Source organism: Carassius carassius, chromosome 29 (genome assembly GCF_963082965.1).
Source record: "Carassius carassius chromosome 29, fCarCar2.1, whole genome shotgun sequence".
Lineage (NCBI taxonomy): Eukaryota > Metazoa > Chordata > Actinopteri > Cypriniformes > Cyprinidae > Carassius > Carassius carassius.
The window spans coordinates 18,346,618-18,357,766 of NC_081783.1; positions in this window are offsets into that span (position 1 = coordinate 18,346,618).

The window sequence follows — 11,149 nt, forward strand, 5'->3', positions numbered from 1 at the left end:
GGGGCGGATTCTGCGCAACGCGCTCAAATTTCATTCCTAAGCTGAGATTGTGGTTATACTTACACAATTAAGATTTTAAAGACGTTAAATTTGTAATTGTACATGTTTGCATGAATGAATCTGTTATATTCATTTTTAAAACCGGTTTAATTGGGTGAACATTAATTAGAGACGTTCCGCTCTTCACCAGCAGGTGGCAGCTATGCATTAGAGTGAACGTTATTCAGCCTCGGCAACATTGTTACTGTTTAAAAACGTTTCATTTCATCTTTCGAGAGCCGTGTACAATATGTGCAAATACGGTTTTCTTTTTTCGTTTGGTTATTATGCGTACAAAACAGCAGGACATATGGAGATCTTTCAGTGTTTTTATTCCATTGAAAAGTGTTGTTGTATTAGGTGTCCTGCTGGGCTGAGTTTTCACAGGTCATGACCCCTGCGCCATAAAACTGTCTCCTGACACAAAAAGTGGACGCTTTTTAAAGATCTGTGTTTTGTTTTTCTTGGACACTTGAAGTTTTTGTTTTCAAAGTGTTGTAATATATTTACTTTTTGTTCCACAGAAAATTGGATTAAGAAAAACAAATGTTTTTCAAGATTTGTGTTTTGTTCTTGGACATTCCATTTCTTTGTTTTTGTCTTGCTGTTTATAGTTTTTTTTTTTTTTTTTACAGAAAATTAAATGAAAATGCAATAAAACTATATTTATCAATGCAATAATTAACAATTTTTTTGTTTATGGTAAATGGATGCCACTCACTGAAATAAACTAAATAAAGTAGGCAAATGTACGCTGGACAGAATGCAAGAGTTTCTATTTCCAAACATTTTTTTTCACAATTAATGTCAATTGTGAATAAATCTCAATATATGTGTTACTTTGAGATGTGGTAGATTTATGTATTGTATTACATTATATATTACATTATTTTTAATTTATAATCAAATTTGACAAAAATGTGGATTACAATACAATATAACTATTTATTCATGAGCTAATTCACTTTTTTGTTGTTTTTGTTTATGTAAACATACAAGTTGATGAGTTCATATAACAATATAATAACACATTTGAAACAAGCATCATCATATTTTTTTAACATATCGTATGCAACAGTGAACACTGATCAGTGTGAAAGCAAGAGTTCCATTCTGAACATATTTTTTTTCACCTTCATTTTAAGCTGTCAAGTGTGAATAAATAATCTCAAGATAACTGTATTTGTAACTCTGCTTCAAAAGCCATGCTTGTTAAAGCATGCATTTTTTATTATGTACATAAAGAACTGTCTTCAGACTCATCTAATTCAGATAAAAACCATCTGAGTTTTTTTTCAGATGTTTTAGCAGATGAATTAAAGAGTTTAGTGTGTCATACAGCTCTGGCCAAGTTACAATAAAATGTAGGTCTGAGCACAAATGACATGAAAGTGATCAAAGACAGTATTTTATGCAGCGACTTTTGAATTAACACCAGCTTAGCAAATGCATGAGTGCAGGTACACAGTTTGTCAGTGTAAAATGCTGCTGTGCCAGATGAAAGGCAGAACCTGGCTTAGTTCTCAGTGTGGCCTCCAGCTCTGACTTTTTAGCAGGAGAAAATCCCTCCGTTCCCTCACAGCCTTTTAATTCTCTGAAAAGAAAAACAGACAGAATAGACAACTACCATATGTTTTTCTTGCTCCCCTCTGCACCTCTCATCCCTTGCATCTTTCTATTTTCCGGGCTGTGAGATGTGCAATTCGTCTTTTTATTACAGTTTGTTTACATGGAAATAAACACATCAACACCTCCTAATGTAGTGAAGGTCATAAAGCCACCTCACACTGACACAATGACTGCAGTCACAGTGATAATATTATTAAACACTTCATTTGATTTAGAGACTGTGCGATTCATTTTCACAAATTGGACGTTCGGAAATTGTGACCTGCTAGTTAGGTCACCTGTGGATTGATGGCTTTATTCAGCACCAGGTTTGAAGGTGATAAAAACCCATCATACATAGGGAGTTTTATAATTAAGTTGTATTCGGATATTACGGTCTTTCTTGTTTATCCAGAGCCTTGTCTCTTCCTTTGGCTAATTAATTCATAACCTTTTACATCTAAACATTAAAATTGGGCCTATCTGACTGATGTTATCCGGTTGCTATGCAATGTGTGCTGCGTAGCGACAGCAGTTCCTTCGCCGTGGGGTCGTCACGCACATCTGTGAGCCTGTCCTGAAATGCACACACACGCGCTCTCATACCCCAGCCGCTCCGCCTCATGGAGGGCTGATCCCAGCCCCTCTGCCACCCCGGGGCTCACCGAGGGACACGCAATCTGTCCAATGTCAAAACTCATATCCTCAGTGCTGCCACTCATCCTGTAAACATACTCACACTAACTTTCAGGGCGTCTCAATGAACTTTAATCTTCTTTTGACATTTAGGAAGAGTGCTTGATCTGATATAGAGTTCTATGTTTCTGCTGTGAAATTCGTTTTCTAGACAATGATGAATAATTGTGACAATGTATGATATTATATATTTTTTTTACAAATAAATAAATAAATGTGTGTGTGTTTGTGTGCATGTGTGCATGTGTGTACTTGTTTATGCTGTAATCCCCATAAGGATAGTAAAACCTGACATTTTAATAAATAATAAATAAAAACATTATTAAAATTGTAAAGATGTTTACCTGCAAGTGTAACGATGCAAACAGGTTTTCTGTAAGGGGTAGGTTTAGGGTTAGGGGATAGAAAATATTATTTGGACATTATAAAAGTAATAGAAGTCTACGGAAAATCCACACAGTTCACAGAAACAAACGTGTGTGTGAGTGTGTGTGTGTGTGTGTGTGTGTAACTGCATTTATCTAATAAAAACACAGAAAAGCAGAAATATCATGAAATATTGTTCTAATTTAGAATAACTATTTTCTGTTTTAATATAATTTGTTTTTGAAAAGTTTTTTCTTTTCACCAATGCTGAAAAAAAAAAAAAAAAAAAAAAATATATATATATATATAGGCTATAAATTAACATATAATATAACATATAACATATAAATTAACATAATATTGTGTAATATTGTGAAATATTATAAATATTATTACAGTATTAAATATCATATTTTCTGTTTTAATAGATTTGAAAAATATAATTTATTCTTGTCAAAACTGAATTTTCAGCAGTCATTACTCAGTGACACTACAAAGTGTCACGTGGTTGTCTATATCAAGACATATGTATATTGTAAAAAAACAAAAAGGACGTATTCTAGCTCAAAATTCACTACAAATATTGCTAACAAAATGTCTATTATTTATTGACAGAGTTGGTTAATCTGAACTGACACTATAGGCCGGTAATGTTAAATTGATAATGTCAAAATGGTTGAATATCGGTTTGCCTGATATCGGTCCATGCAGTTTACTTTTCAACTAGCATATCTATTTTACAAAAATATATTTATGTAAACTCAAAAATATATTTATGTCATATCTCAACAGATTAATGTTGATTTTATACACTAACATCACATTCTTAGTTTGCTCTTTAGACTAGCTATGTTTTCGTTCATTTATTCATTCAGGAGGTAATAAAGCAGCTTCCATCTTAAGTGCAGGAAGAGATATCATTTCTTAAAAGCCTATCAGCGCCACAATAAATAGTAAACAGTAACTGTTTCAAAGAGAGGAACAACTTGCTCATAGCTTAGAGGCTCCCTGATGTTTAAACCTGGGATAAACGTGACTCACGTTTCTGTGCGTTCCTCCCTCCAGCCCCGCTAAAACCTGACTCTCGTAGCACAAACTACCGCATAATACCGCATTATTATTATAGCTCATACCTAAGGTTAGGAGTTTCATCAAACATAAAAAGCATTAAACCTTAATGTGTAACTCACTCAAGGGATGTTCACCCAAAAAAAATTACAATTCTGTCATCATTTAGGCTACACACACTCTTGTTTTTAGAAACCTGGGTGCATTTTTTTTTCCTGTGGAACACTGAAAAAAATATTTTGAAGTCTTGGTAAAGAAACAGTTCAAATTCCCATTGACTTCCACTGTATTTTGTATCCTATTGAAAAAAAAAAATGTAGCCTACAAAATATGTTACTGGTATGCACACTTTAAGTACTTGATACAAAAGGTCCAAAAGTTTAAGATACCAGCCCAGTGACGCTTTTGTACCTTTTTTTCTGTCAGTGTAGCCATATAATAAAAGTCAAGGGGAAACTGTTTGATTACTGACATTCTACAAAACATCTTCTTTAATGTAGAAATAAACTTGTAGAGGTTTGGAACCACATGAGGGTGACATAAATGGTGTCAGAATATACATTTTTGGTTGGAGTATCACTTTAAAATTGTGCTACAGATATGAATGACACCTCAAATCTATTAGGCAGAAAAATATTGCATGGACGGACTGGAGCCTCTGATGAAGTCTGAAATGACATTTATAATTTATGAGCTCATGTGCATTTGTGTGTGTTTTAATAGTTGGACTTGTACCTGCTTAGCACGTGAAATGTTTTGTGTTTTTATTTTAGTTTTTGTGCCACATGCTTTTATTTGCTGGCTGATTGCATGTGCAGTGGTGTGTGTGTGTGTGTGTGTGTGTGTGTGTGTGTGTGTGTGTGTGCGTGTGTGTGTGTGTGTGTGTGTGTGTGTGAAAAATATGTGAAAGTGAAACATATGAACACTAGCAATCAAGGTGAACAGACGCTGCTAATTCAGGTTGCTGATAAAACGTGTCGATGGTCCTTTGTAGGGTTTTCATTACTGTAGCAGAGTCGTGCATCTGTGTTTTCTGAAGCGTGCTGGTCAATATTAGTGCTAGAGTCTATCTCAAAAGGACATGTTTGTTCTTCCTCCACCCCACCCTCCTCCTTTTCTCTGCCATCTCACTCTCTCTCGCTCTGTTGTGATGGGTTTGATGCTGACAGCCAAGAAAAAGCCTATCTACAGGATACACTTTACAATAAGGTTCCATTTGTTGACACTAATGCTAAAGCACTTATTAATATTAGTTAAAGTTAATTTCTACATTTACTAATATAGTTTCCAAATGTTTTCTTAAGCTGAGCCCCGTGAAATATTTACTAATTGAAGTTAATATTTCAGTTATTTAACACCACATTCATGTTCACATGTTCGCAAGATAATTATAGTTAATATTACTAACCACCATAAAATAATAAAATAAATGTTAAGTTAAATACAACTTAAGGCAAAAAATTACTTTAAAAAATGTAGACATTAAAAAACAATAACTAATAAAAATGGCAAAAACACACAACAAATAACTAAAACTTTAACTAAATTATAATATGAAAACAAAAACTAATTCAAAATATTAATATAATAGTATCCAAATTATACTAAAATAACACTAGTTAACAGTTCCTTTGATGTTGGTTAATGGTAACATGACATGGAAATAATGTACATGAAAGTATGTTTAGGAGAAGTGTGCAATTAATTCTTTAAGTTATCAAACTTGTGATTTTTCCCTGACAGATGAATAAAACAGGCTTCCATTGTTCTGGCCTGCTTGTGGGACATCTCTGCATCTAAGCAAGATTATATGGCAAGAAAATTGACTAAGGATTTCATCCACACTGCTGTGGTCAGATAAAGCTCTACTGTGGCTGTACGGCCAGCAGGGGTCAGGACGAGCTACTTTCCCTCAAGCCATCCAGATCCTTAATCAGGGGCCCGCAACCACACATGCCAATAACTTCATGCATTACTAACAAGCATTTACACACATTTATTTGATCTTCTTGCATAAATCACTGTGCTTTTGCATATTTGGCCCTAGATCATTAACAAACAATGGCAGTTGTTGTCTAATGGATAGAGAGTTGGACTTGTAACCTGAAGGTCTGGGGTCTGAGTCTCAGGTCCGGCAGGGATTGTAGGTGGGAGTGAATGCTTCACGCTCAATACCAAGAGGTGAGACCCTTGACCCCACAGCACTGAACCTTCAACTGCTGTCCATTGCTTGGGGTGTGTGTGTGTTTGTTTACTACTCCATACGTCATGCCCTTTCCTTTCCATGTACTCTATCAGAGGAATATGAAACTTAATTTCCAAGTAATTAAAACTTCCACCAGACAAAGACAAAGGCTTTCAGCGTTAACAAGTTGTACTGTCATCATATGCTGAAATAATAATAATAACAATATGCTGGGTTATTCTGAATGTGACAAGATGAAATGTTTGAAACCCAAATGTTTGGGTTATGAGGTTTTCTCATTAGCTTTAAGATTCAACAGGACTTTTCTATAATAGCTACAATAACCGAATAAACAGATTTCCTGCTTATTTTATTTGACAAGGTGGATATGTTTTGCTTTACCTGCCAGGCAAAATAAATAAATGAATAATAATATTAATTAAACATGGCTACAGTTTTGTCTTTTTATCATTATTGTTACAGTAGTGATGTGATGGTGAATTAATCAGAATTTGTGGACACATAAAAGATTGTTTTAATTAAAATAAAATTTTCAGTTCAATTGTTTTCATTTTCTGTTCAAAGTTGTCTTTGGCACTGGACTAAAAAAGACATTATTTATATAGTGTTAGAGAGAAAATCACTCCATTTTTGAAATTGGTAATGTTCTGGTGGGTTATTATTATTTCTGTATTGTATTAAATATATTTTTATATCTAATATGTATATACACACATACACGCTAATTTTATTAAAATATTGATATTTTAGCCAGTAAAGCATTTACCAGCATATTTTTGTTTACTGCTCTAATTAAAATGATTGATTGTGTTCATAGAATGACTCATATATGACAAACAAAGCTTTGAACTTGTTTAGTTCTCTCTTTCCAACTGTTTATTTGTTACACGGTTCATGTAATGCTGTTTTATGCCTATAATTTACTGCCAGTCAAAAGAGTCTAACCAGTGTGTGTGAGAGATAAACATAAACAAACAAACAAACAAAAACTTTATATTTTGTGTGCATTTGTGTAGCACAGAGGCATAAAGTTGTTCTCTATCTGTGAGGGAGACATTCAAACGGGCCGTAAACTAAACATCTGCCAACTTCCTCTTTTGGCCTCAGGTTATCAAAGCCCTGCAAAGCCAGTGATGTATAAAAAATCAGTTTGGAGATTTTCTCCACTTTCTCTTCATAACCTTGAAGATGAGAAAATATTTTATTCAGTGGATTTAGTCGTTTTAATATACCGTGTACATCCCCGCTGCTCGAGCTTATGTATATGTGTAGTGTTAGTTTGCATGTCAAAAATAGATTGCAAGAGATGAGAATAATGTTTATAATTGCAAAGTCCTTTGTGTTTATCTGTGTGTGCGTGTGTGTGTTTAACATGGAGAACTGGTGTAGTGTGAATTGCAGTAATTGCCTTGTTTGTTTTGTTTTGGCTGGTTCTGTGAGCTGGTAAGCCACTGCTTCACTGCCTCTGATTGTTTGTCATTTGCCATTTCAAGTGGAACTAACAAGCGTACAAACCGAGTGGGATCGAGATATTTTGTGTGTGTGTGTGTGTGTGTGCGTGCGTTTGTAATACTCTGAAGAAAATATATTGTCTCTTTTTTTCTCTTCTCTCATCAAGCAAAATATTCCTTCCACCTACGGACATTTTAATTTGTTACGACGTCCACATCTCTGTCATGTACACAGAGCCGGATGATTATATGCCGGGCAATAGTTGGTGCGTGTGCGCGCACGCTTGCCTTCGCTTTAGTGTGACACCTGAGTCACTGGAAGTACATTATCGCTAATGTCCACTTCTGTGAAGTGACCTCATAAATGACCGCTCGGCTACACTGGCAGTGAGATAAGAGTCTGATAGTGGAGTGCCACTGAAAAGGTCACAGCTATCGTAAAGCAATGATGAGCTGAGCGAGGGATGAGTGGAGAGGAGGAGAAACAGAGAGCCAGAGAGGACAGACGAATGGAAAGATCTTTGTGATGATGATGATGATGATGATGATGAAGGGAAGAAATTGCAAGTAAGAAACGGTGTGAAAACAGGAGAAGGTAAAACATAAACATATGTTTAATAAAATGGACAATGCATTGAAGAACTTTTGTCGCGCTCTTTTGATTCTGACTATTAAGCAAGCACACTAGCAATCAAGCACAAAACCGCAACCCTGGCAACACCCCAAACCATTACAGTTTTGATGAGTAGCTTACTAAAAGTAGCGAAGAATATTGTTCTGTAGTCTGACACATTAATTATTGTCATAGTGTAGCTTTTCCATTAGCGAAACCTTCATGGTGTAGTAGCGTGACCGAGGAGAAGAAAACACTATCACCTACACGGTCCTCCTCATAGCGTTGGAATGTCCAATTCATTTCAGAGAAATCGGTTCGTCGTAAATGCTTCTCTCTGATGCTGCGTTGGAAAGTCAGATTCATTCTAATGAATCGGTTCGTTCTAAATGTTCCTCTCATTCGTAATGAATCGGTTCGTTCTAAATTTTCCTCTCATTCGTAATGAATCGGTTCGTTCTAAATGTTCCTCTCATTCGTAATGAATCGGTTCGTTCTAAATGTTCCTCTCATTCGTAATGAATCGGTTCATTCTAAATGTTCCTCTCATTCGTAATGAATCGGTTCGTTCTAAATGTTCCTCTCATTCGTAATGAAAAGTCCAAATAATTTCAGTTAATGAATCTCTTTCATTAGTTAATGAATCTATATGGTTTATTAGGATCGGACAATATTTGGTCGAGATACAACTATTTGAAAATCTGGAATCTGAGGATGTAAAAAAATCTAAATACTGAGAAAATCACCTTTGAAGTTGTCCAAATGAATTCTTAGCCATGCATATTACTAATCAAAAATTAAGCTTTGATATATTTACAGTAGGAAATTTACAAAATATCTTCATGGAACATGATCTTTACTTAATATCCTAATGTTTTTGGCATAAAAGAAAAATCTATAATTTTGACCCATACTATGTTTTTTTTGACTATTGCTAAAAATATACCCCAGCGACTTAAGACTGGTTTTGTGGTCCAGAGTCTCATATGTAGCATTAGAATGTCTGATTCATTCCAGTGAATTGGTTCATCATAAATGGTCCTCGCTGGTTAGTCTGATTCATTCTAATAAATCAGTTTATATATATATATATATATATATATATATATATATATATATATATATATATATATATATATATATATATATATATATATATATATATATATATATATATATATATATAAATAAACTGATTTATTAGAATGAACTAAAATTATGTGGACAATCCATCACTATATATATATATATATATATATATATATATAGTGATGGATTGTCCACATCATTTTAGTAAATCAGTTTAACCCTAAATGGCTCTCTCTCTCACGTTGTGTTGGTAAGTCTGATTCGTTCTAATTAATCGGTTTGTCCTAAATGGTCCACTCTTTCATATATTGAGATGGAAAGACAGATTCATTTTTAAATGTTTTTTCTCATATGTTAGAAAGTCTGATTGATTCTATTCAACTGGTCCGTCCTAAAAGGCCTGTTCTTTCTTATGTAGTGTTGGAAATTCTGAATCATTCTAGGGAATCGGGTCATGCGATAATTCATGTAAATGAATGAATTTACAATTTCAGCTCCCTTTACTATGGACTGTATTTTTTTAGCTTGGTTATAGAGACTATTTGATTTAGTATACATCTAGCCTACTTTTAAAATGTGATACTTTAACCCTAATTGCAACTGTTCATTCAAAACCTCAGGACAAATTACACATCATAATGTATTTAGCTACTTTTTCTTGAAGCTTTCAGTGCAGCTAACAACTCCCCCCAATACATCTTGACTGCAGTTTACAGACAATGGTTATTAGGTTATAACTTGACAAGCTCACAGTTTCAAAGTAGTTTCAAGTTTAAACACTTTTTTTTTCGAAAGTGAAAAATCTAGTTACATTTGCTTTTTGAAAAAGGGGGATAAAGCTGCATCTTGCATTTGAAAAGAGGACAGCATGACCAGACTGCTTGAAAATGAGAGAGAACAAAAGAAAAAGTGAAGTGTGGCTCTCCGGCCACTAAAAAGCCCAACCAGATGGAAGCACTCAGTGTGACACTCCAGAGTTGTGACATCATCAGGGCAATGGCTCTGTATGGCATTTACTCTGATTAGTTAAATGGCCATAATTGTCCGCTCAGCAAACCACTCGCACACACACACGGACACAGATGACCGTGCAGGCTGTTGCACTGCGGTAATCAGCCGAATGTGTATCTACATAAGCCTCCTGATTATAGACCCAGTTGTTGGGCCAAGTCAGACCACTTGGACAAATCAAATTCTCATTAAAGTTTCATTCGCAAATCCTGAAATTGGAACAGAAATACAGCCTTGGTATATCTCTGTTGTCCTGCCAACTAAACTTCAGAATCTAAAGTTCTAATGGTGTTGTGCTCGTTGTATCCACGGTCTGGACAGCTCATGGCCCTTATGGGATTTCTCTGTATGGAGTTTTGTAAACAAACTGAAACGGAATACCCTGTGAACTCCCTCAATGAAGTCTCGCCTGTTCCCATATTTATGTTTTGTAGCAGTGTTAAATATTGTTTTGTGGGTGATCTCAATAATTATATCCAGATTACCTGGGTTTGTTCAATATTATAATTAAATATAACATTAATTTATATGGGTTAGGTTAAACAGAAATAGCTATGCACACAGCAGTGGAATTTAGCAGCTTGATTTTAATTTATTTTTTATTAAATGTAATTTTAACATTTGTTCACACCAAGGACAATAATGATAAAGTTATAGTTTATAAATGGTTATAAACTTAAAGTAATGGCAGAGTCTACACCATAAGGATAAGGACACTGAGGAACATTTAGAAGATTTATTCCAGCTGATGAACGATAAAACATTGATAGCCAACCAGAATCCATCCTGCTTCTGAAGAGATACAGCATTTAAAGCTACAGACGGCAAAACTGCAGCGTCCGTCTACAGTAAACAGAATGAAATCATTCAGTGCTGTGGAGGCTATAGTTATTGCTCTGCTGTGAATGGGCCTTTACGCACTTAAATAGGTTTCCAGTAGAACAAAAAACCACCATAGGATAATGTTCATAAATTTTGTAAATATGCTAAGCTGAAGAAAAT